The sequence below is a fragment of the Falco cherrug genome, chromosome 5 (genome assembly GCF_023634085.1).
Source record: "Falco cherrug isolate bFalChe1 chromosome 5, bFalChe1.pri, whole genome shotgun sequence".
Taxonomy (NCBI): Eukaryota; Metazoa; Chordata; class Aves; order Falconiformes; family Falconidae; genus Falco; species Falco cherrug.
In genome coordinates this window covers 50,602,244-50,626,025 of record NC_073701.1, presented here as the reverse complement: position 1 = coordinate 50,626,025, position 23,782 = coordinate 50,602,244, and the positions used below count along the sequence as shown (strand labels likewise).

General features: G+C 38.6%; 1 protein-coding gene across 3 annotated transcripts in view; it reads right to left on the bottom strand.

Moving 5' to 3' along the window:
* PPHLN1 (periphilin 1) overlaps positions 1-23,782 on the bottom strand; it is a 70,479-nt gene that overhangs the window by 2,651 nt on the left and 44,046 nt on the right. The gene's annotated exons all lie outside the window — the stretch shown is intronic.

Genomic DNA, 23,782 nt, shown 5'->3' with positions numbered 1-23,782 from the left:
ACCGCTACAACCACAGGAAATGCTCTACTTTTAATTGGTCTTCAAATTAACGGCAAATAGTGCTATCTGCTATTTCTCTCACACACCACAAAGAACTAATCCAGATGAAATTCTCTGACCCTTAGCGTATAAATTATTAGCTCCTTCTAAGCACATTTTTCTTCAGAACCTTCACAAAAGAAGACTTGGAGGAGAATCAAGAAAAGCCATCATTGTTGCTGCGCCTGGAGTCAGAAGTCACTTTGTGTCACAACAGTCTGGAAACTGAACACCTTCACACATAAGATGAACGTTTTCAATACTTGGTGACAAAAGACTTTTTTAAAAAATAGAATTGACCTACATTAGGGGAAGAGGGCGAAGGTGGAGCAGGAAGGCAGTTCTAACAACAGAAAACAAAGGAAACAGCTCCGGTCCTCTCACAATAATTGAGTAATTTTCCCTCAACAAGCTTTCTACCCCAGCTGCTAATTTGATCCTCCTGGTGCAATCTGCCTCCTCAATTATGTTGATAAACCTATTTGTATAGCTGCGACATAAATTGCATCACTGAGATGATCCCTTTTAAAATTATTTCCCCTCCAATGAATGTGATTCAGTGATGCAATTCTAAAACCAGACGCATCAGCACAACTGAGAGAACAGTGAGCCACAGTTGTGAAGTGGAAGTAACCTCATAAACCAGTTTATATCTGAAGCCAGTGCACGACTACCAACCCTCAGAGAGGTTACTATGCTTTGCAGAAGGGAGTAAAGATTATCAGTTGTAAGAGTACCATTCACTGAAGATACTGATCACAGCCTAATGGTAAAGTCAACTATTTGAAAAAATTATGAAAGCACTCAAACTTCTTGAAAAAGAGGATGGTGGCATGGCATATTAAAATCCACCTTCTCTACAGAAGAGAAGGAGGGTATTTCTGGAAAATAACCCAAGAATGTGATGTCTGAGGAAGAAAGAAAACAGCAGGAAAGACTCCAAACAAGCAAAAAAAAGCTTTCTGTTATAGAAGAATACTGAAAGAACTTGTAACCCAACAAGGTTTGAAACTAATCCTGTCTTTAAAATTCCAGCTGATACTGATTTTGAGCTCAGACCACAGAAAGCTCATCTGTAAACATCTGGAACTAAAACCTGAAAATGATTCCACATGTGGGGAAAGAAGAAATAACATTTTTATATTGAAAAACAAGAAAGGAAATGATACCAATGACATGATTATTCTGTCTGATATATAGGTCAGGTAATCCTGAAAACAGCTAAAGCCATAGGGTGATCATTTACCAAGGCCCTAGCATACTTTACTCTCTGACCTAAGCTACAGCACCAGCGTAACAGAAAGAACATGTAACACTCCAGTAAGCAGATGAAGGAGAAGCAGAAACAGCTGTTCTATTCCCAAATATATATTTTATACACACACACACAAGGTAGGTGTGTGTGTATATATATATATATACACACGTACACGCACAGAGTCTTTATTTTCCTGTGAATGAGAAGTATATAAGCTGAATTCAAGTTCTCTTTGAAGAGTTTTCCAAAATCAGCACATCTGCCACCTGTGGGGTCAAAGGATCATAAATATGCCCACTTCCATATTATTCTCATGGCATTTTAACTCTTTTTATTCTTACATGATAATAGCGTAGAAGTTCTGGCTGAGATCAACCCTTCACTGTGCTAGTCTCTGTATGAGCACTTAGGCTTTATCTGGATGCAAATCTGAAGGTGTGACGCACCTACAACATGTTAGTGAACACTCCTCGTGTATTTGATAAAACGAAACCAAAATTTGCACTAAGAACTGTTTAAATATAGCTAAAAGACACTTACTTCCAGATCTAGCTAAAGCAATGGTGATGTTAGTCCCCCAGGTCAGAGGTGATCAAGCCCTTGAACTCACCAGGCAGAATAAAACTTCCGAGAACTCCCTCATCTACAGTCTGCGTAGTTTTCAGTTAACCCTAAGGCACCATCAACAGTGACTTAAATTACGATGTATGACACTGATGTGAAACAGGTGAAGGATACCACACATCTCTTCTTCCAGCTCAGCTCTGGGACATTTAACATCTGATGGAGAAGAAAGAGGGGCTGAAGCAAGCATGTGGGGACTGCTCATGCCTTAGACTGCTATATCCCTCCTGCAACAGTAACCTAAAACTTGTCTCTGTTTAAACCAAAGAAAGCATATTGAATGGATAAACTGATGGGTGCAAAACACCATCACCAAAACTCTGTGTGAAACCTGAACTATGGGCATGGATGAAATTATAGCTAGCTAGGGAATATCTTGATGACATGTCTACTCCTCACTGACAAATTCTGCATCATTTCCTTTCTCTGCCTAGCACAGCCCCATGTTCTTCTCAAAACCTGTTGCGGAGCTGCCCATGTATTTTGCACAACAGAGCTCTTGGACAATAAAAACTGTAATGAGAAAAACTAGAACTTAAGATGTCCTCCCCTGTGAGTGACTACAGTCTGAAGAAGAGTCAGAAACTTTTGTCATCTTGGTCTCAGAGTCTTGCATACCTGGCCAAAAAGCAGCTTCATTTCAACAGCAAAAAACCCCCGTAATATTCAAAAAAGATGAGGCCAGGAAAAATAGAGAAGTTAAAATGGGGATATTCGCCACCCTTATTTCAGTCCGTGTACCATTTCCCCACCTTAGCTCTATGGTCTGTGCAAAGAAAGGCTTTTTAAATTCTCGAGGTGATTTAGAAGAGCTAAAACTAATTCCTGCTCTAAGCAGCCTCTGAAGAAGAGGAAAACAAGACAGAAGTTCCCACATAACTGGAGCGACCCTCAGGAAGACTGGTCCCACCAGGCTACAAGTTAGCTTCTGTACCTCCCGTGCCCACAGCTGGTAGAAAGTACAACTGCGTAGCAAACGGGAGATGCAAATTTCTCCTGTCCACCCCAGAAGACTCAACTGAATCTTCAGTTTTCATTTCTGGAGGAATTGTTCTAATGAATGGGCTTTATTCTATATAAAGGTAGACAACATTAACTGTCTTCTCCAGCTATGGTTTTGAATGGATATGACTGTGGCACTTCTCCTGAATGCTCTTGGCTTTATGCACATGTAAAAGCCTCTTGGATAGGAATCATCCAGAGACCTGCACATGCAAGCCTGTGCAGCTTTATGCGAGAGATGGGCAAATTCACTTCAGTGCAGAAGGTGGTACTTCTGCTCACAAACACAAGCAGGACCACCAGGCATGAGGAGGACCACGTCCATTTAAGTGGATGTGACTATTTAGCAACGGAAAGCGATGCCCATGATTTAATCTGTAGTTTCCAATCCCTTCCTTGGTCTTTTTTATCACCACCTTTCCTGCATTTTTGAGTATTATCATTCCATACATTGAGAGATTCACCTAATGCTCTCTCACCTCCACCAGGACTCCTCCTCCATAGCAACAGGATGCAACTCTAGGCTCTCTGAGCAGCTCTGCACCATATGTATACAGCCCACCATCAGTGCTTATGAGTCAGTGATCATCTTCAAGAGATGCCTGTTCTCAGCTCCTCATCCAGAAGGCCAAAGACCCTCAAGGCTCAGTTCACATGGGGGGAGGAGTTAGGGTTGTGGCTCAGAAACCACGTTCAACAGCCTGCAACCCTTAGATACTAACTCACCCTTGAGAAGACCCAACATGCCCAGCAATCACAATCTTGTATCTGTGATTCATGCAAGTATTCATTTAATATCCTTCAGAAGACAAAAACTTTTCAGCTATTAAGGTCACGTTTCCCACAAGTATCAAATACCCCACGCAAGGAGAAAAGAAACAACATGCTCACTGGTAGTTTGACTTCTGACAAAAGCAGAGCTTGAACTTGCACAGCACAAGTACAGCACAAGTTTGAAAGCGGTACCACATCCCCTCCAGACACCGCACTGATGCAAGAGCAAACTGCCTGAAATCTCTCTTGCTTCAGTGATGCCCCAGGGCTCCTCTACACCTGACAGAGGTAAGAGCTTTTGTTCCTCTAGCTAAACCAGGACAGCTATAGGCCAGCATAGCCCTCTCGTGGTATAAGCCAGCTTCGTATTTCCCCTCCTCAGCAGACCTAAAATGAGTCTGACAAAGCACTCTTAACACAGCCACATCGATGCCAGGTTTTCCCAGCCTGGGTAGACAGACTATGTGGTATAATTTTTCTTGTACTCCTAACTAAGAGCAATACTAAAAGATTCTGTAATGTAGATGTAGCTCTAAGCTGACTGCATATGCAGTGAGATGCTGCATTATAATTGTGCATGTAAGCTGAAGTCACGTTGAAAGACTTCAGTATTGCTGGTGTCACAGTATTTTCTTTGCCAAAGACAACTCTTTAAAGGAATTATTACCTCCCCCCAAATCACTTCTTTTTAATTTATTTACGTACTATCTTGGCTTTTCTCAACCGTGCAAATTAGACTTTATGAACTTACCCAAAATTTACTCTCCTCAAGTACAATAAGCTAATCTTCTACTGAAAGAGTACAAAGAAAATTTCATTACTGCAGTGGCAATGTAATCGTACTGATATGCTTATGAGTACAATATATAAATTTATAGCTCCACAGTGCAAAGAATGCTCAGAACTGTCATTAAACCACTTGCAGACAATTCTCATGATCAAGCCATTTATAATTGGTTTTCAACAAAGATTAACTACTTCTCATGGTTACAAAAAGCCTAATTAATGTACAACAAAGTTAATACTTGGTTACAATACTGGTATACAATTTTTAATTGTAAAATATCAACAAGTCTACTCTATTTCTTTCTTAAAAACTACTAACAAATTTGCCTTGAAACCATGTATTCTGCACCCATTGATCAATGTGTTTATGGACCAATTAGATATCTATTTAAATGCAAATTTGGGGAAACAAGTTATTTAATCTACTATGTAGTAATGAACAATTCCATGTTAATTTGCTTCTTACTGAAGATATGCAAAATGTTAAAAGTTAATTGCACTTAAATGCAATTCTGCCTCCCTTTCCATGGAAAGTTTCAAGTGCCTGGTTTAACAGATTTAATTGGCTTTCAGAATGTAAGCCCACTATTTTTGGCATCTGAACACCTGACTGAAAGGTCTGCTGAAAGTCTCTTATGTGAAACTGATGCTGATATAGCCATCATTTTAAAAGAAGCCTGAATTCAGATTTGAACTCTGCTTTGCCCTCAAGGACCAGGACCAGCAATGTGGGGGGCAGCGCACCAGCACAGCATAGCAGGGACAGGCGCCGGGTGCCACAGCAGTTGGGGGAGGCCCCTGGGAGAGGCAACTGAAGCCACCCCGCTCTCAACTCCCCAGGGAGCCAGTTGCTGCTCCCTACATGGGACCGCAGTGTTTCTGTTCAGCTGGTCTACAGCATCTTGCTTCTAGGACACAGCATCTCCTGCCTGCATCTCCATTTATTCCTCTGATTAAACTAATTTGCAAGAGGAAGATGCATTCTAAAACAATGCCACTGCAAGGCTTCCCACTTCATTTTAAAGTAGAATATTGGTATGGAAAGAGATGAAAAATGCTCTGTAAAACTGGGGGGGCGGCACAGGTGTCTATGTCTAAAGTAACAAACTCTCTGCTGAGTTTACACATACACTTTAACTGAAAACCCTGAAGAGTTGGCTTGGGTCCTGAGACACAACTTTGCTCTTTTCCATGCTGTGTAATACACTGAGAAGAAAACAGGCTGGCCAAATTCTTTACTTGCATTAAACTATTATCTCCCGTTTAAGCTCAAGACATCATCCAGATACCCCTTTGCTTCATACCATACCTCTGATGACACCTCTGCAATTACAGTGAAGTCATGGGGTTTGCACAGGGTGGAGCCCACTGCAGCTCAGGAGAAGCCTGTGCCTGGCTCAGGTGTGCAGTGACTGCAGGAGTGCCTGAACAAAGCCACGCTGCCTTGTCTTTGGCATGTCAGCCTATTCTCACTATGACTTCTGTTGTACAGGGCTCTGCCCCTCAGCAATAATACCTCAAAGCATCATCTCTGTAGAGAAGCAATCATCCATCCTCAACTCTTTTCTTCTTCCCTTCACCGTCCAAACAAAACAATTACATGTTATTGTGCATTCACTCACTGCTTATAAAGCAATCCAAAGATGCAACATGCAGCTTTTGTATGACACAGCTGAGCAGAGCTAAAAAATAATAGAAAGCAATTAAAAAGACAACTCCTCAACAACTGTAGTGTTTACAGCTCCACTTACACAGCAAGGACAAATCTGTAGAGCAAGGCTACATAGTTCTGAACATAGCAAAAGCCAACCAAGTCAGCACTATTTAGAAAACCATTTGTATGAACTACTGAACTGTCTCAGTTCTCTTTTCAGTCAAAGTGAACAGGGAAAGCATCACATACAAAGTATTCAGCACAGTGCAAGATAAACCTTGAACTGCTATGACTTGTACTGCCTGACAAATTAATACCTGTAAAGTTCAGCAACAGAGTTTTCATTTATGGAAACTTACATTTTCCAAGTAGTTCCCCATTGCTTTAAAATTACTAAAACCAAGTTTTCAGTAAGAAGGGAGAAATTCACTTTAAATATATTGCTAGAAAATCCATATATTTAATATTTTTTAATACTACAGTAGAGGACTTTAAGCGAATGTTTAAATGAACAGGAATTGATACGCAGCAAAAACATACATGACGATACACTTCATTTAATATTACATTTTGGCAAGAGCAAGTGCATTACCACTTCTTCAAGAAATGTCTTGCTCAGTCAGGCAGAAGTAGCTCCCATGTGGGAGAGCAAGAACTATTATGTTACATGGTTTTACTGGAGATAATTCTTTAGTAAAGCAATCAGACCACATAATAACAGCATTCTAACACCAACTACAGGCCCTTGGAGACCAGTTTGTGTGTGGCCTAAATTTCATAGGTTTCTTTACAACAGATGTGTTGGATGAGGGTAGTGTTACTTCATATATTAACTTGTGGGTTCCTTAGGTAAAACAGCAGTATTAGTTTAAGTTTACCTCTTGCATATTATTCTTATAGAAAGCATGTGCCTTCTGCAAGCAGATGATAAATCTGAATTCAAATAATGCATAGCAATTCCAATGTATCGGTTTCTAAACCTCACTAGAAGTACTGATAATCTTTTACAGATACATCAATGACATCTTTTCAGCTCATGTATACGAATACCCTGCTGTATGTTTAAGTATGCCCAACTACAAACAACTGTGCAGCTAAGTCCAAAAATTGTCTGAAAGATCAACAATTTATATATCTATTAATTTCTCTTTGTTCTATAGTGATCTTCAAGTCTAGAAGTTGCATTTTCACAGGACCATAAATAAAAAAAAAAAAAAAAAAAGTCCTAAAAACTCTCCTCTCTGACGAATGTTAAAAATATCCCATTACTTGAAATGCACCAGTTTCAGATTAAACAGGAAATAATCAGCTTTATGCCAAAGGAAGGACCTCGCCCTGCAACTTTTTATTTATGAAATACTGAATTGATGGAAAGCTATTTCCTACAATCTGCTCTATGGTAAACTTATTGCTCCATCCAAAACAGGAAGGGTGAAGTTTATCTACAAAAGACGCTGTCTATGTTAATTCTCTTGTTAAAAATGCTTTAATAGCTTTCGGTTATGTCCACTGACCATAAAGGAAAGTGATATTCATTTAAGCTTCATCAGAATGGGCTGTATATTAATGGCAACAATTGCACGACAAACCAAATCTTCCTTGTCACATTTTTGTATGGGAAGTACAGTAGTTAAAAATCAACACATGCGGACTGTGTTGCAGTCAAGATCAGCCATGACGCATTTGTTCTTACCAAAAAGCGACTTGCGGCAGTTTAGTTTTCCCTCAAGAAAAGTCTTCACACATTCCATTTCAAAAAATATTCTCTTCTACAGATATTCTCAGATTCAACGTTCTGCATTAAGAGGGCTCACTTTTGTTAATGGGCAAGACAGAATTTTATCCTGAGGTATGGATCACCTGTATTTTCATCAACGGCACAATGTAAACAAACAGCAAGACAAGAAAACAAAAAAAATAAATCTTGCCTTTTCCAATTAAGAGCAACTCCCAGTAGATCAGCTGCACAATTAACTGGCAGCAGCGTTGTTGTTATAAACTCAAAGCCAGTGGATCAATTAATTTAAGAACCAGCCCTTAAATGAGAAGACTTTCTCATCATCTCTGTCTAAAGAGCAACTTCATTATTTTTAAATTCTTTAATGCTTAGGATATGCATGCCAAAGGCTAGGTTTTTTAATCACATGTGAAACATAAAGAAAATACAGTAGTTTACTTATTTTGTGTAGCATGTAATGGACAACTTTTCAGAAAGGAAAAGCAACAGCTGCAAGAAGAAAAACAATTACTTCAATTACCAACATTTTATTACTTCGTTTATGTTAAACCTTAAGGTTTCTGAAAGTTTAGAATTACTTCACACATCATATTAGCCTCACAAATCAGTTTTATTAGTGCCTCAATAATGGGTCAAATTTTTTTTCATGTCCAAGTCATGGTCTCGTCTTTACCCTCTACATAGTCGCTCTCATCATTCACTTTAAGAGCTCATTTCAAACAGAAAATCGAATAAAGGAAAATGTAAATTAAGGCCATGTTTTTGAAGACTTCTGTAAGCTTTCCTTAGCTTGCAGATGGGTATCTTTTTCAATATGCAGCTGTGACTGCTCAAAAGAGGATTTCTCCTTCCCAGCTGTCACCATCCCCATGCCAGAAACCATCACCCCACTTGGATGTGTGAGCCAGGAATACGCAGGACTACTAAAATTAATTTTTAGGCAAAATCAGCCTGATTAGGTCACATGCTAACACACCAGTTGGGCTGCGGGGAGGAATCACCTATTCTGAGTGAGAAGCTGACAAGCAGCTGTGGATGACATCTACAGAGGACATTTATCTGTAGCCTTATTAGTGTGTCCAGTCTCTTTGAACTCATCTGGGACCAAGAGAACCCCTCCTAACCCAGGCAGACAAAGCACACAGGATTCTGTGTTTAAACATTTGCATACCTTATCATTTATCTTCAGGCAAATACAAAATATAAAGAAATAGAACATAAAGCTAGCACAATGGCTGGGGTGGACAGGTCAGAAGAGCTGCATGATGAAGCCTCAATTTTTATTGCAAATATACTTATTCCTTTTGTATTTTTAGCATTCAACACCCAAACAATCTATCCTTCTGAATCTGTTCCCACAATTCCAGATATTTCCACCTCAATTTGGAAGCAGAAATCTGATCCAAAAATTGGAAAAATAGAAAGCATATCTCCCCCCAAAAAGAAAGCCACAAGGAGTAGAGATTGTCTTTTATAGTTAGTAAATCATATGTCTTAGGGCAGTGATTTACCAATTGTGGTTCCAAGGGAATGCAGTAGGAGTTCTGCATGTACTCAGTGGATACACTGAGACTGAATCCCACAGTACTTACTTGGAAGTAATTGTTTGATAAGTTTGGGTTACAGCTCGTAAGTAATATCAAAGAATAACAGTGATTAGGTTGTTCAAAAAAGCTTGGGAATCACTGCTTTTTTCCCTTGTGAACTATTTTTCCATGTGAAAAACAAGCCTGTTTTGTATTTTGAAAGATTTCTGAGACTAAAACATTGGCCTTCTGATTCCTCATTACAAGCCTTTATTAATGAGACAGTTAAGCAATGCTGCAGCATTTCAGCACAAGAACCGTTACCTATCAAACCCATTAAAGGAATGCCTGCCCTGTTCAATCCAGTGTCACTGAACATTTTCCAGAAGTTGTCTGATGGGGTGAACTGACAGAGGACAGATTTGGAATGAACTTGGCAAGATATCTGAACACACTCGTGACTTTTTGAAGTGTTCGTCTGTCTTCAGATTCTGGCATCTGCTGAAAGGCTTTGATTCAAGTCTGGCTTCAGTCAGTCCTTATAAAAAGTATTATGACCAATAGAAGAAAACTGGGATCATCAAATACAGTTCTGTGTTGGGGTTTTTTGAGTGCTTTAGCTCTGTATTCTTCAGATAGCTTAAAAGCAGCTTTCTGTGATTCCTGACATCTATAAATTGTGACAACAGCATGATGCAACAAATTCCTTTAAGTCCAAAAAATGAGAGCTATTTCTAGTACTCAAGAGACAAGACTTAGAATCATAGAATCATTCAGGTTGGAAAAGACCTTTAAGAGCACTGGGTCCAACTTCATACTGCCAAGTTCACCACTAAACCATGTCCCTAACACCACATCTACACAGCTTTGAAATATCTCCAGGGACGGTGACTCAAATCACTTCCCTGGCAGCCTGTGCCAATGCTTGACAACCCTTTAGGTGAAGACATTTTTCCTAATATCCAACCTAAACCCTTCCCAATGGCACAACTCAAAACCATTTCCTCTTGTCCTATCACCTGTTCCTTGGGAGAAGAGACCGACCCCCACCTCACTGCAGCCTCCTGTCAGGCAGTTGTAGAGAGCGATAAGGCCTCCCCTGAGCCTCCTTTTCTCCAGCCTAAACAACCCCAGTTCCCTCAGCTGCTCCTCATGAGACTTGTGCTCCAGACCCTTCACCAGCTTCGCTGCCCGTCTCTGGACATGCTCCAGCACCTCAGTGTCTTTCTTGTAGTGAGGGGCCCAAAACTGAAACCAGTATTGGAGGTGCGGCCTCACCAGTGCTGAGTACAGGGGGACCATCACTTCTCCTGTCCTGCTGGCCACACTGTTTCTCATAGAAGGACACTAGAGGTCTAGACTCAGTCCTCTTGGATTTACTTCATGAAATATATTATTGACTCTAACTGTAAGACAGGAAGGCTGATTATACCACTATCTCTTTGCAAGTAACAACAGTAAGGCATCATTTAAATGAACAAGCCAATGAAAAAAAAACCTAGCTAGAACAAATTAGCGGCTGCCCAGCAACTCAAGTTTCCCGCAGGTTAAAGATTTGTTGAGTATCACCAGCAGCATTATGAATTGTGGTCACTTCAGAGACGTTGCTGTGTTCTGCCTCTGGCCAACAGTTCAATGCATAGAACTTCACTCTGCCAAATCACACAGACAACTAAAGGGATGGGGGAGCTGACCCTTCAAATAAACACTTCATAGATTTCAAATTACCACCAACACCTTGATGATTTGAAGATATCCTCAAATAATTAGGAAATCCATTAATATCTGCAAACACAGTCACATTGCCATATTAACCTTATCTATAGAGATAAATAGGTTATTGTTTGAATAGTCTAAAATAATTCACTTTCGGGCAGAAACCAAAACAAGTAATTTTAAGTCAAACAGCTAAAAACACCCAAAAGAGTAAGCTAATAAGAAGGTAATACAAAAGAAGATCTAAACCAGATAACGAAACTGGAAACCACAGAACTATATATGAAAGTATTTATTGAATAAAATGTACTGTTACAATATAAACAAACGTTTTTATGCTGTATCTCTCAGCAGAATAATAGCTGTTGCTGATAAAGTCTACTGATGTTGGATTGATACAGTGTGTTTTGGATAAGAACAGCATGAAAAGAGAGCAGTGAAGTCTCTTTTGATAAGCAGAACTAAACAGTTTACTGCCCAAGATAAAAATAGGTTGCTAAAGGTCAAACACTTTAATGCAATAGCCAAAAGAAACAGTACCATGCCGTTTACCTTTTAACCTTACTTCATACAAGATTACCATGTGCACTCAAAGATACAGAATAGACAGGGGTTACTCGTACAAACATATCCTGAAAAAATAAGGCATTCCTCCCTTCATGCAGCCTTCCAGAACTTTTTTTTAACAAAACAGCTCATGGTAATAAAGATCTGGCTGAACTACACTGTCTGGAAACAGAATTAAATGAGGAAAAAAGATTTAATTATTTAGAATACAGCAAGCCAAATTAAATAAAAAATATTAACTATTTCACATCAATTGAATTATCTGAGCACCTCTGTATTACCTTGTGACAGAAATGCACTTACACTTCATGCATTTCTATCAGATATGAAAACATAAACAAAAGGTATGTTTCACAACTAAATGGAAACATTGTTTAAAGAACAGAAACAAATACTGCCCACCGTATACACATGCACACATGTTATTTCAGAGCTTTAATATAATTTATAATACAGCAGCTTTAGGGAATACAGTAAAAAGCTACTTGTTACACACACATGCTGAGCAATTCATATTGAAATGAATTGCAAGCGTACCAATGAAAGCTTGTATCCCTATGTGCATAAAGCCTCACCTGACACTAGACACAGAGTATTCATACTCAGTTAATATGTTAAATGACCTTGCCTCTCCTAAAATCTTAGTTGATCCACAATGGACAAAACCAAGCTCAGCACTTTATCCCTAATAGACCTCCGCATATCTTAACTCTTCAGCAATATGAACGCATATTTTTCAAGAATATTTAGTCTTACTGTTCAGAAACACTTAGACAAACAGCAACCGACTGAAGAGAAACTTAAAGAAATAAGACACAAGCCATATTACCACAAAGGCACTAGACTTTCATAAATACCCAGTAGAATTTTTAACAAAAGGGTCATAAGTGATAGAATCCTGCTTTTCCTAAAGTAGAAAAGGAACATTTTTACAATAAAGGTAATAATTCAAAGAAGTGAACAAACTGGTCTATATGCAGAGTAAATAAAGAGGACTGCGCTGCAAAGCACAGGTTACATTCTTCAAAGACCCGAATGTATAGCACAGGTCTAAGACCAGCAAGGAGTTACCTTACATTGCCACTGCACTGTCAGAAATACATACATGTAAAAATTATGTTTCCCCCATCAATAACAAATGTATTTGGATCAATATAAATGAACAAGGAGGGAGTAATCTTTACAGTAGACGAGATACTTCTCTTTGGAATCGCAGCTCTGACTGCTTACCGCGACATAACACCTACACAAATTAAAAGGCTCCAGAGCCAACTCATTATAATGATACATGCTCTTCTTGGTAGCAAAAAGCCCATCCTGCTTAAAATAGAAAAGAACACTCCTAAAACAGAGTTTTTGTAATTATCTGGGTCATGAGAGACCATATAAATACTTTAAACTCAAGATTTTTTTTTGACCACCCCCACTCCCCAAATACTGGCTGACAAATGATGTAGAAAATTCACACACCAAGAATGCATACTGTATTTTAATTAATTTTTTAAAAGTGTGTCTTACCAGATCACATATAAATTCACAATCTTAGATTACTCACATCTGGATTAGGTATGTTAATGACTCAATACTACAACCATTTTACTGTATATTTACTTGTGTACATATGATAATTGTCACATTTTGGAATGCAGATGTAATTCCTGATCCAAAAGGAGATTGCAAAAATAACAAGACCAGTAATTTTGTTGTATGTAATATGAAACACTTCACTCTGTTATTAAAAGCACCAACCACTTATACATAGGCTTAAGAAACCAATAGCCTAAACCAAACCAAACGTGAGTCAGAGAGCTTTCCAGAGCTCAGTTAAACATTTAAGTATCCTGTCGCTAGAAAATCAAAGGAAAAAAAAAAGCACTAACTAACCTCAACAAAACAGGAAACAGAATCTTAAGAGTTTATCTTTGTTTCTGATTTTAGCAAAAACATAGTTGCAAGAGAACATCCTTAAATACCAATGTAAGAAAAAGGAAAATTGTACAGTGAGCTGTAGTTATGCCTGAGTAAATCTGAGAAAAACTATGAGAAATATTTAAAAATTAATGAGGGTAATTTTGAGTTATGGCTACACTTACATTTGGGTAATCAGATTAATAATTTCATGTAAAAGTCACCTTTATATTAGTAAATTATTCACATTGCTTTTATTTGTAGTTGAGAAATACAGTAAACTGAACCAAAAGGACAACAGAACAATCAGCAGTAACTGACACGTTTATCAAATTCTTCAGTAAGCAACTTCAGGTACTGGACGAAGGAACGCTGCATTTCCTGCCTTACGATTGTAGCTTCCTGCAGATGCCCTAAGGGCATCCAGAGGGGAAGACACCAAGCTGGAAGCACCTGACTGCTCCCCACTTGTTTCTGGCACCAGAAATAGCAATGAGTTTTCTTGCATGATGTAGCGTCTCCACCCTCCAGCCAGGGAGAAACTCCACTGCATTTGCCCATGGGCTTTAGAGCTTCTGTGGAATTAATTTCCCATCTCCACCCATGTTCCTCTTGTTCCCCATCTCATTCTTTTCCCCACCCTCTTGGCTGCAGTTTCTGATCTTGGCACAAATATTTTTTTCTTTTTTTCTTTGTTTTTTTTTTTTTTTAACTCCCCAACTGCAAGTCCAGTCCCACCCTCATTCATTCCTTCCCATACTCCCAATTACCAACCCTAACTCTCCTGTCACCACAAATCCTTTAATCTCTTCCAGATTTCCTCCACCCTCCAAATCTGAGGTCACCTCATCCCTCAGCTAGATACAGTTCCACTCCACCTCTTCCTCAGAAACTCCTGTATCCTCTTGACCTTGCCTTCTGGATGCTTTCCTGCATCCAGTCCTCCTCCTATCCTCCCTTTGGCATGGTCCACCTCTCTACATAGAGCAGGAACTTTGACAGGAAGATTCCTAACTTGGCATTCATATGCCTTCCTACACTGGTTTCTCTCCTTTCAACTGTGTGAAAGAACTTCAACTTTTGTTGGGGGTGGAGGGGTGCACCAGTCACTGCCAAGAGCTGGTGAAGGTACAGGCTCCATCCCCTTGCTGGGAGAGCTACGGGCGAGTCATCTAATTACAGGTTTCAAGGAGGCTGCATCCAGCTCACACATCTCCCCAAATGAACAGAGACATTTAGATCTTAAACCGTAAGGCTTTGTTGTAACTTTCCTGTTCAGTGGCAGGTAACAGACACATTCAAAAGGGCATTCAGCTTTACTTCACAGCGAGCTGTGCCTTGGTGTGGGAACATTTCTCTGTAATTGCACACTTCCAGTTCTTCATCATATTTGCTGACAGGCAATAAATACCTAAAACATTCAGAAATCTTTTGATCTTTCTTTTCCTAAAGTGCAAATTATTTAATGAGCTGTAGAGGCTAGAGTTTGAACTAAAAGGCACCATTTAGTTTACATAACCAAGCTATCTTACTACCAAAAATACTGGCTATTGGGACTGCTCTTTCCTTTCAAGATCTACTCAATAACTTCAGGGGCTGGAGCAGCTGGGTACCACCTTGATTCACAACTAGATCAAAGTTCAGCTCCAACATGACAGCTGGAAGAAGCTGTTATGAGGGTATTTAGTGATGCACTAGTTCTCCCAAATGAGTAAAATCTCTAAAATACGTAGAACCAAGGCTATTGAAGTTAGAAGATGGTGAGTGTCCTAAAGGAAGAAGAGAGTTCTGGTCATGGCAGCTTTAGATAGAAACCGAACAGAAATATTTTTGCAAGTTTTATCTTCCCTATGACAAAAAATAAAGTTACTATGCAAATGCCGCTATAGACTATAGTTTTCTATAGATTTCTGCCTGATGATTTAAATAACTTGGAATGTCTAATGCAATGTTTTCATGATACTGAATGTTCAGAGACAGTAGTGGCTTGACACACAGCAAAGCATCAATATTCACTCGTGGCAACAGGTACATTTAAGGAACCACACTGTGAATAACAGAACTCGTTAAACAAATACCTAAAAAATTTTCTTTCTTTTTTCTGATCCGACTGATAGCCAGATCCCACAAAGACTGCTGTGCCAGCAGAGGAGACAGTACAGCACAGGTACATAATTTTTTAAACTACAGTTGCCACCAAACACTTTGTAATGTGCAGCTGAGGTCTGCAATAGTACAAGTTGGTTCGGTTTGTTTTTTTTAAAACAACTGCAGCCTTGCTTAAGGGAACTTTCTGATGTCTAATGAGATGCAATCATATTATATTATAGTCTTTCTCCACTGGAACTCATACAGTTTCTGCTACTGTCTGTTTTCATAAAGCTTGTAACAACTAACCATCTTACCTTATGCCTAAATTGAATTTAGTTGAAACCTGACAATGCAATCAAAAGATACACAGCACAGATACTCTGCGATTGCATAAGCTAGTTTCTTCAGGAAGCCAAGTTAAAGAAAAAAAAAAAAGTAATAAAATGGGCACATTTCCAGTTGAAGATGATCACTGAAAAGCTTCTGTCAGCATACCTGAATCTATTTCTGATTTTGTGTTTAAAAATGCTTATACAGATATTTTTTTATTTAGGTAGCACAAGACTGAAGAAGTTAATACAGAAATTATCTACTGTACTAAGTGCTTGTGGGGTGTAATTATGGTCAAATAAGTACACACAGTACCGACGTAAGTACAACATTTCATGTTGTAATAAAACCAAGTATTTCAGCTATCTAGGGGGCAGGAGAAGGGGAAAGATTGCTAGCAAGCCTATTAAACCATAGAGAAACAGCATCAAACCCAACTATTAAAGGTTATTACTGTCATTCAGAGCAGTACTTGAAGTTCAATAGTTCAGAAAATTAATGTATAAACAGACCTTCTCAAGAAGCATGAGAAGTTCAAGAACCATGAATAACATGACCCACTTGATTTTGTCAGTATTCAACTTCTCTGATTTTATAAGTAAGGTTGACTCTATTATTAGCCTTTTAAAGTCAGAGTATTGAGATAAAACAGGCACACCATAATCGTCATTCCGCGGGGAATCTTGCCCCTTGCTTTTCTGCTGTATGTTGTGAAGTGGGCCATTGTGATATCCATACCAGTATATGTCCAGACAATCACTGAGGACTGAAACTTACAACATGAGTGCAAATAAGAGTTAAAAAAACCGAGGAAAGTGATCCTTGTGGGTCAGTGCTAAATGATAATGTTAGTCATTTGCACCCCAAGATAAAAATCTACTGTTTTTATAATCTTAACTTACAGAAGAAGCATATGCATAAGCAACATCCAACAGAAGTTTTTTTCCTATATCATTTAGGGAAGTAAGTTCCCAATTTGGATGACTTTTGGAACTATAAGAACATTATATTTTAAAGGTCAGAGCAAATGAATACTTTCTATGCCAAGATTTTAAGATACAAACCTATATAAATACTACACACACCCAAAATAATTTGAACAAAAACCATGTAACAGTTCTCTGTAAATTGCCACTTTTTCATCTTAATTTGCTTCCTTTTCAAATGTCACCCAATTAATGCTGTCAAATCACTAATGTTCACAGAAAAGAACAAACTATTAAAAAAAGTGTAGCCTACCCATCTTTAAAATATATTGAGTTTATCCTGCTCAGTAAAATAACTGCTAGAAGAAAGAAGACATCAAGCTAGGCACTGGGATACAGACTTAAGAACCAGGAGACAAATAAAACCTGTCACCAAAGTGGCCTTGGTCACAGACGATCCTATACTTGTATAATTGTATACACATACAACACCGATTCATGTGTAAAATGACAGATTAGAAACGGATTACAAATGGATTAGAGGATTAAACTGCATGCACCAGCAAAACTATCACCCACAAGTTTTTGTTATATTAAGATCAGCCCTACAGTCTGCAACAAAGACACACAAAACCCCATAAACCTGTAGATGCAAACTTCAGCAGATTTTCCCTACCTGCAGGCGTCTGTGTGATACTCTTCTGTTGCTGTCTACTCCGACCTCCTGAGGCCTGAAAGCTCTTGTCAGTGCAGGAGAAACGGTAACCAGCTTCCATGCCAAACATCAAGTCCTTCCTGTCGCCTACCTTCCTGCCACTACATTTCGTTTGTCACTTACCAGAGGCTTTTGCATGTTCACTCAGCTACACCTTCCCATCATCACATACAGTTTTATGAAACCTTTCCTTTGTGACATTGTCCTCTATTTGTCCTACATACATCCTTGTTGTAAGCACCACTGGAATTCCTGTTTCATCTCAAAGTCTTTCAGAAGATCAATGCTCAGACTGTATCAGGAATATTGATAAAGCTGAAGTGAAATCAGTGTTGGGCAGGGAACAGACGCTAGACAGTAGCTCTTTGAGCTAAAGCTACTTCTGAGACAATTTAAATTTCTGGATCTAATTATTAGGTATATGGGACTGATCCTATTCTCATTCTGTTTTAATCTAGGACGCAGCAGTAATGCTGAAATATTCATCCAAAATTCTACAGATGCCTTGGTCAAGAGACAGTATGTTATAAGAAAGAAAAAATACTAAAAACTTAAAACTTTACACCTCAGTGCATTGAGCAAACTAAGAATTTTATCTTCCACCCTTAAAACATTTCAAAAATAAAACCAAACAACACTGCTACAACCACCTCTCAGGTCCACCAATGCCCTTTTGTTAAAGCAAGAAAAAGCTGGAGACAAAATTGGAGGAGAGGCTCTCTCTATCCTCTAAATGAAACCCAAGTTATTAAAACCACCAACAACAAAATACCACCACCACCAAAACACACAGACAAGCAATAACCCTCAGTCCCACAGAAACAACCACCTTTATCCAGGCTCAGTCTAGTCATCATTTCTGTTTGGTCCTTCAGCTTTCTCAGGAGGTTCACCAGTGTCAGTCCTGCTTATCCTTCCAAGCACCTCAACTTCTGACAGTTTTTTTCAGCAGGCAATTTCTCATAATTAGTTCCTAACTATATATCAAGGCCCAACAATTTTTAGAGTTTCTTCTCTTCCTAACACATTTTCCAATCTTGTTTACACTCATCATCTCTTGAAACTAATCTTTCTTCCTCCTAGTTTAGTCAGTACTATAGTTTTCAAGTCACCTTCATATTTTGTTAGTTCTTTTGGTTTCTCATGACAGAACAAGAGATTGTAAATCGAAACAATCACTGCTAATTGTTGATTGAAAAAACACTGTTTAATGGACAACTCCTTAGATTTTCACTTTCTCTGACCAAGAGGTAGATCTTTAGATTTGAACAGCTGGGCACTGAGTGAAACAGGTACAACCTTCTTTCACATTTTCTTTGGTTTCAACCAAATCCAGTAATTTTATCAAGTACCTAACTACCAGCCCTTTCTCATTTAAGTCTTCCAGAGATCTGCCATCAAATTATAGTACCTGTAAACAATCTCCTTTAAGACTGGAAGCTAACAGTCAGTCCTCTTTGAGATCTGGCAATCTGCAGTACTGCTTGATCACATAAATGAAGCATCACTACATCAAAAACTGTATCAATAACTGTATTTGTCAATGGGTTGAGTCCCCAGCGTTCACCAGCTTCAAAATAAGGTACTCGGCACCGGCCAAAAACTGTTTACATCAAAAAAACGCAAGGCAAAATAAACTGTCAAGGACAAAAATCTTCCATAGATAGGTAGTGATAGAAAGCTAAAGGTGATTCTATCTAATTCATTTAAGTCTCTGTAAGAAACACTCTACTGTTACTGGATACATGCATACATTCCTGGTGTTAAGTTCTCTTAAAATTATTGCCCTATGAGTGTTGCATATTAAATAACACTTTTTATCAGCTTTCCAATGAAAAAAGCTGCTGGCAAAAAGCTGAAATGTGGCGATACATTTCCTTATTAAACCATACCTTCAGGTGCTGAAGTAAAATGAGTGAGTTGCACTGATTTTGCACATGCAGCAGTTTGTAATTACAAACACTGCGGTGCATACCAAATAATTCATTAACGTCCATGGAAAGGAAAGAGAACATAGCTAAGCAAATGGAAAGTGAAGGACTGCAACTTCCAAAACATGGTGACCCAAGAACAAGAAAAGGAAAGTAGCTGAAGTTTTCACATCTTTTTATAACTATCTTGCTCTAAATCAATATATTTATAAGGGGAATCAATGATACTATGAAGATACTGAACAAAAGCTTTTCTGTTCTTCATCCCATAGTTTCATAAACATGAAAAAACAGATTTCTAACAAGCAGCTCAGATTTAGAAAACAGAAAGAACCCAGCACAAAAAAGGCAAGCGTGAACTATAAAGATGCAAATAACCCTAACAAATTAATTGACCTGATTTTGCAATGGTAAAAATTAAGGGGGTCTAGAATAAATATCGAAAGAGAGCAGAAAAACCAGCAAGTCAGAATTAATATGGAAGAAAAAGTGCCTAAGAATATGTAAAAAGCAATAAATTATTTGACATATATAAGGAGAGCGGTACTGGTACAAGAAAACTAATAAACCACAAAAGGATGGAACAAGATCATAGGCAGATGATATAATTAAGCAAAGGAATAGTCATCAATTTTTCTGAGAAGCTTAAGGCAAAAGCTGAGACAAATGTTTTCCTGATGAGAAAAAAATAAATTAACACACTTAATTACATCTTACATTTAAATAACATAAACATAAGCTCAGAGGAGGCATGATACCTACTACGCTATCACCAAATTAGACTGATGATGAGTCCATCATTAAGGCCTTGCTACTGTGTATTAAGTACACAAGGTTTGAAGTACAACAGAAAATCTAGGAGGGAACCAAAATCTACAGCTTCCACATCTTTTACTCTCATCTGGCCTGTTACTCTTGTCTGGTCTACTCCTGTCGGAAACAAAGCATCTCTGACCTCATCCATAATCAGAAATAATCCTTTAATGTGTTTTCTAGCTACTGTTCCAGTTCCTTTAGCTTCACATAACTTACCTACCTCTTAACTCATATTTTAATTAGGGGATTTTTTCTAACCTAGATAATTTTGCCTGAAAGAAGCAACAGCATAAGCAGACCAACAAGCTCATCTAAGGAAAAGGTTTCTCTGGCTCATCTGAAGTCAAAAGGAGTACATCCAAGGCCAGCTCTGATAGCCTCCTTCATTCCTTCCTGAATTCCCATTGGTCCAATTCATTAACTTACTTTATTACAACAGCTAAAACTTAAATGTTTAAATCTAACATATCCAGAACTTAAAAAACTTTTCCTATATACATACCATTGTTTCTCATTAGCTTGTTCTTAGGCAAGATACGGAAGCTACCTCGTATTTACATCTTCTTCCACCTTTACACTGTTGAAGCACTGTAAAACAGTTTTGTTTGAAGCAAAACAAAACTAGCAATGAATACAGGAGGGACTGGGGGTGGGGAAGAAGACATGTAAAGTACTTCCATACTTTACAGAAATTGTAACCATCTTATCACGAAAGAAATGTCTGTATTTTTTTTAATGGCCTGATATTAAAACTAAAACTGTCTTAACTAAGTCCTTGCGATGTAAAGTTTCACTTTGTGAGCTGTCAAGTCTTCTCTCAGAGCAGCACCTCCCGAGAACAGAGTCCCATTAAAAAGCGTTAAATAAACACAAAGACAATTCAGTTACTGCTATATAGATCTTGCGAGACCAAGAGATCTGACAACCCAGAATAGAGACAGTTCTTCTGAAACTACACACAGCACAACTGCTAAAACCTAACTGCTTTTCTTACTTAAGGGCAACTTCTAGGCCAGGGATTTACCTAAAACAGAAAAGGAGCTAGACAGCAGGTCTGAAAACAGAATCTGGACAGCCTGTTGACCCAGCCACACGCTCATTTTTCCTTCTTTCTACACACCATATCTATGAAGCTTCAAATGCAAGCTTTAGAAAAAGCTGTGATTTTCAGCATCTTCCAGAAAGAAGGCTGTCCAATTAGGATAAGAGCTCTTAATACTACTGAGGGCTGTTAACAAGTAATATTAACTTAGAAAGTCAAGTAAACAAGTGATTAATCCAAATGCTTGAACATTAAAAAAAGTTATTCTGCTGAACATTAAAAATATTGTTGAACTGAAGGCATCCATTCAGACTGTAACTCCATTAAGAAAAAAAAAGAAGTCTTGAATATTAATTCCTATGCTTCCTTCTTAGATGCCAGAGCTCTGTGGTAATAGACAAACGGAGGTCTGACTGTCAAATCTCATTCAGAAACTTAAGAGGTTTGACTTTTTGCCAAAATCAAGGAAAGTATTTGGCTCATTTGGTAAAATTTATCTTCAGAAAATAACAGATTTTCAGAGGTAACCCCATGTCACTTCAACTTGCATATGCAACATTTAAGAAACTGGACACATAATAACGGACTAATTAAGAGTGTTGCAGACTTGATGTCTAGACAAGATAAGACATTTCAAGAATCCCTGCTACTCATGCTCATAAAGGAACAACAAAGAGATAGCCTTTTGTGTAACACTGACGCTCAATCGTTCCAATTGTGAATTTAACACCAGGGACATATTTGTCATCACTTCCAAAAAAACCCACACTTCAGCACATTACATGCTAAAAGCATAAGATGATCCTTAACTATATAAAAACAGAAACTGAATAACTCCAAAACAATACTTTAACGTATATTGCATGCTATTATATGCAAAAATATAAGAAAGTGCATGAAACTGTTACATCAGCAACCTGTGGACATTCACTGACCTTGACATGCCAATGCAAAAGTCTGATACCCTGCTTTCAAGTACCCAGACCAATCTTTTAAACATCCATGTAATGGGCTTCTACTTCACCATGCTCAAACAACACAGAAAAGCAAATTTCAAAATTATAATTGTGGAGGAAAGAGGGAAAGGCATTTTCAAAGGCATAAGGAAACACCTAGTTTAAAAAAAACAAAACAACAAACACCAAAAAAAAACCCCAACCCAACACGCTACTTATCTCACTATTTTTGTTACTAAACTCTCTCAGATGTTTCTGATTGCTTACAAATAGAACATGAAAAGCCACATCAGGGACCTAGACCCTACTCCACAGGATATATTAAAACATGAGATACACGTTAACGATGCTGAATTTTTCTTCAGTGCAAAGAGACACAAAGATGGAAAAGAAGACGCACCAGGATGAAAGGATCAGTTTTCCCACTACTTTGCTACATGAAAGTGCCAGGGAAGATCCTGTTCCAGCAACCACAAAGTGGCAGAGCCAGAGAGTCCCAGGAACTCAACCCTTCCCTGACAGCAGCTAAGCCCACTCCAGGTGGAACAGGTCCCAATAGGCAGGTGAGGCCAGCCAAAAGCAGGGACCACAGCAAGGAGCTGGGACTCCACAGTTCAAGAATGGGGACAGCAAACCGCCAAGAGAAGCAGGGAACAGAAACCATGTTCTTGGTGGAAAGAAAAGCATGTTCTGGACAGCAGCACCCAAGACTGATGGCAACTGAGCTCAGAGACAGAGCAGTGAAACACTGAAATAGGCTGTCCAGTGAAACAGTGGGGTCTCCCTCACCGCAAATATTCAGGACTCAGCTTGACAGAGCCCTGAATGACCTGATTTAAGGTCCTGTTTCAAAAGATTGGCCCAGGTGAGGTTTCATCCAACCTGGACGTTTCCATGATACTGGCACAATGCCTACCATTTAAAAGATGAGACCAGAGATTTCTAGGATCTACAGTCCCAGTTCAGCAGTGTTCTCAAGCACTTGTGCATCTTCATCCATGTTCTTCCTCCCAAGTAATACTGGCTGGCTTAAACATTAAACATATGCTTTGGAGTTTTTCTAGTTTGGGAGTCACACATAATTCTTAGCTCTGTTCAAACAATATCTGGATCTTTCCGAGCCTTCATCTACAAGCATAACTGCTATTCTCCTCTATGTCAGCTTCACTTAATACTTACAAAGCTACTGCAGATTCTTAAAAGATAGTCACTAGATAGCAAACAGCAACTAGCATTTGTTTGACAATTTTTGTCCTGTCATAGTCAACACATAAAGAACTTTATTTTTCTTCAAATTATATGATTCTACATGAATGCTTGCAGTAAGCCCCCCACCAAACAAATAATATAGCAATACTTTGTTGATAAGCCAGAGTGACCGTT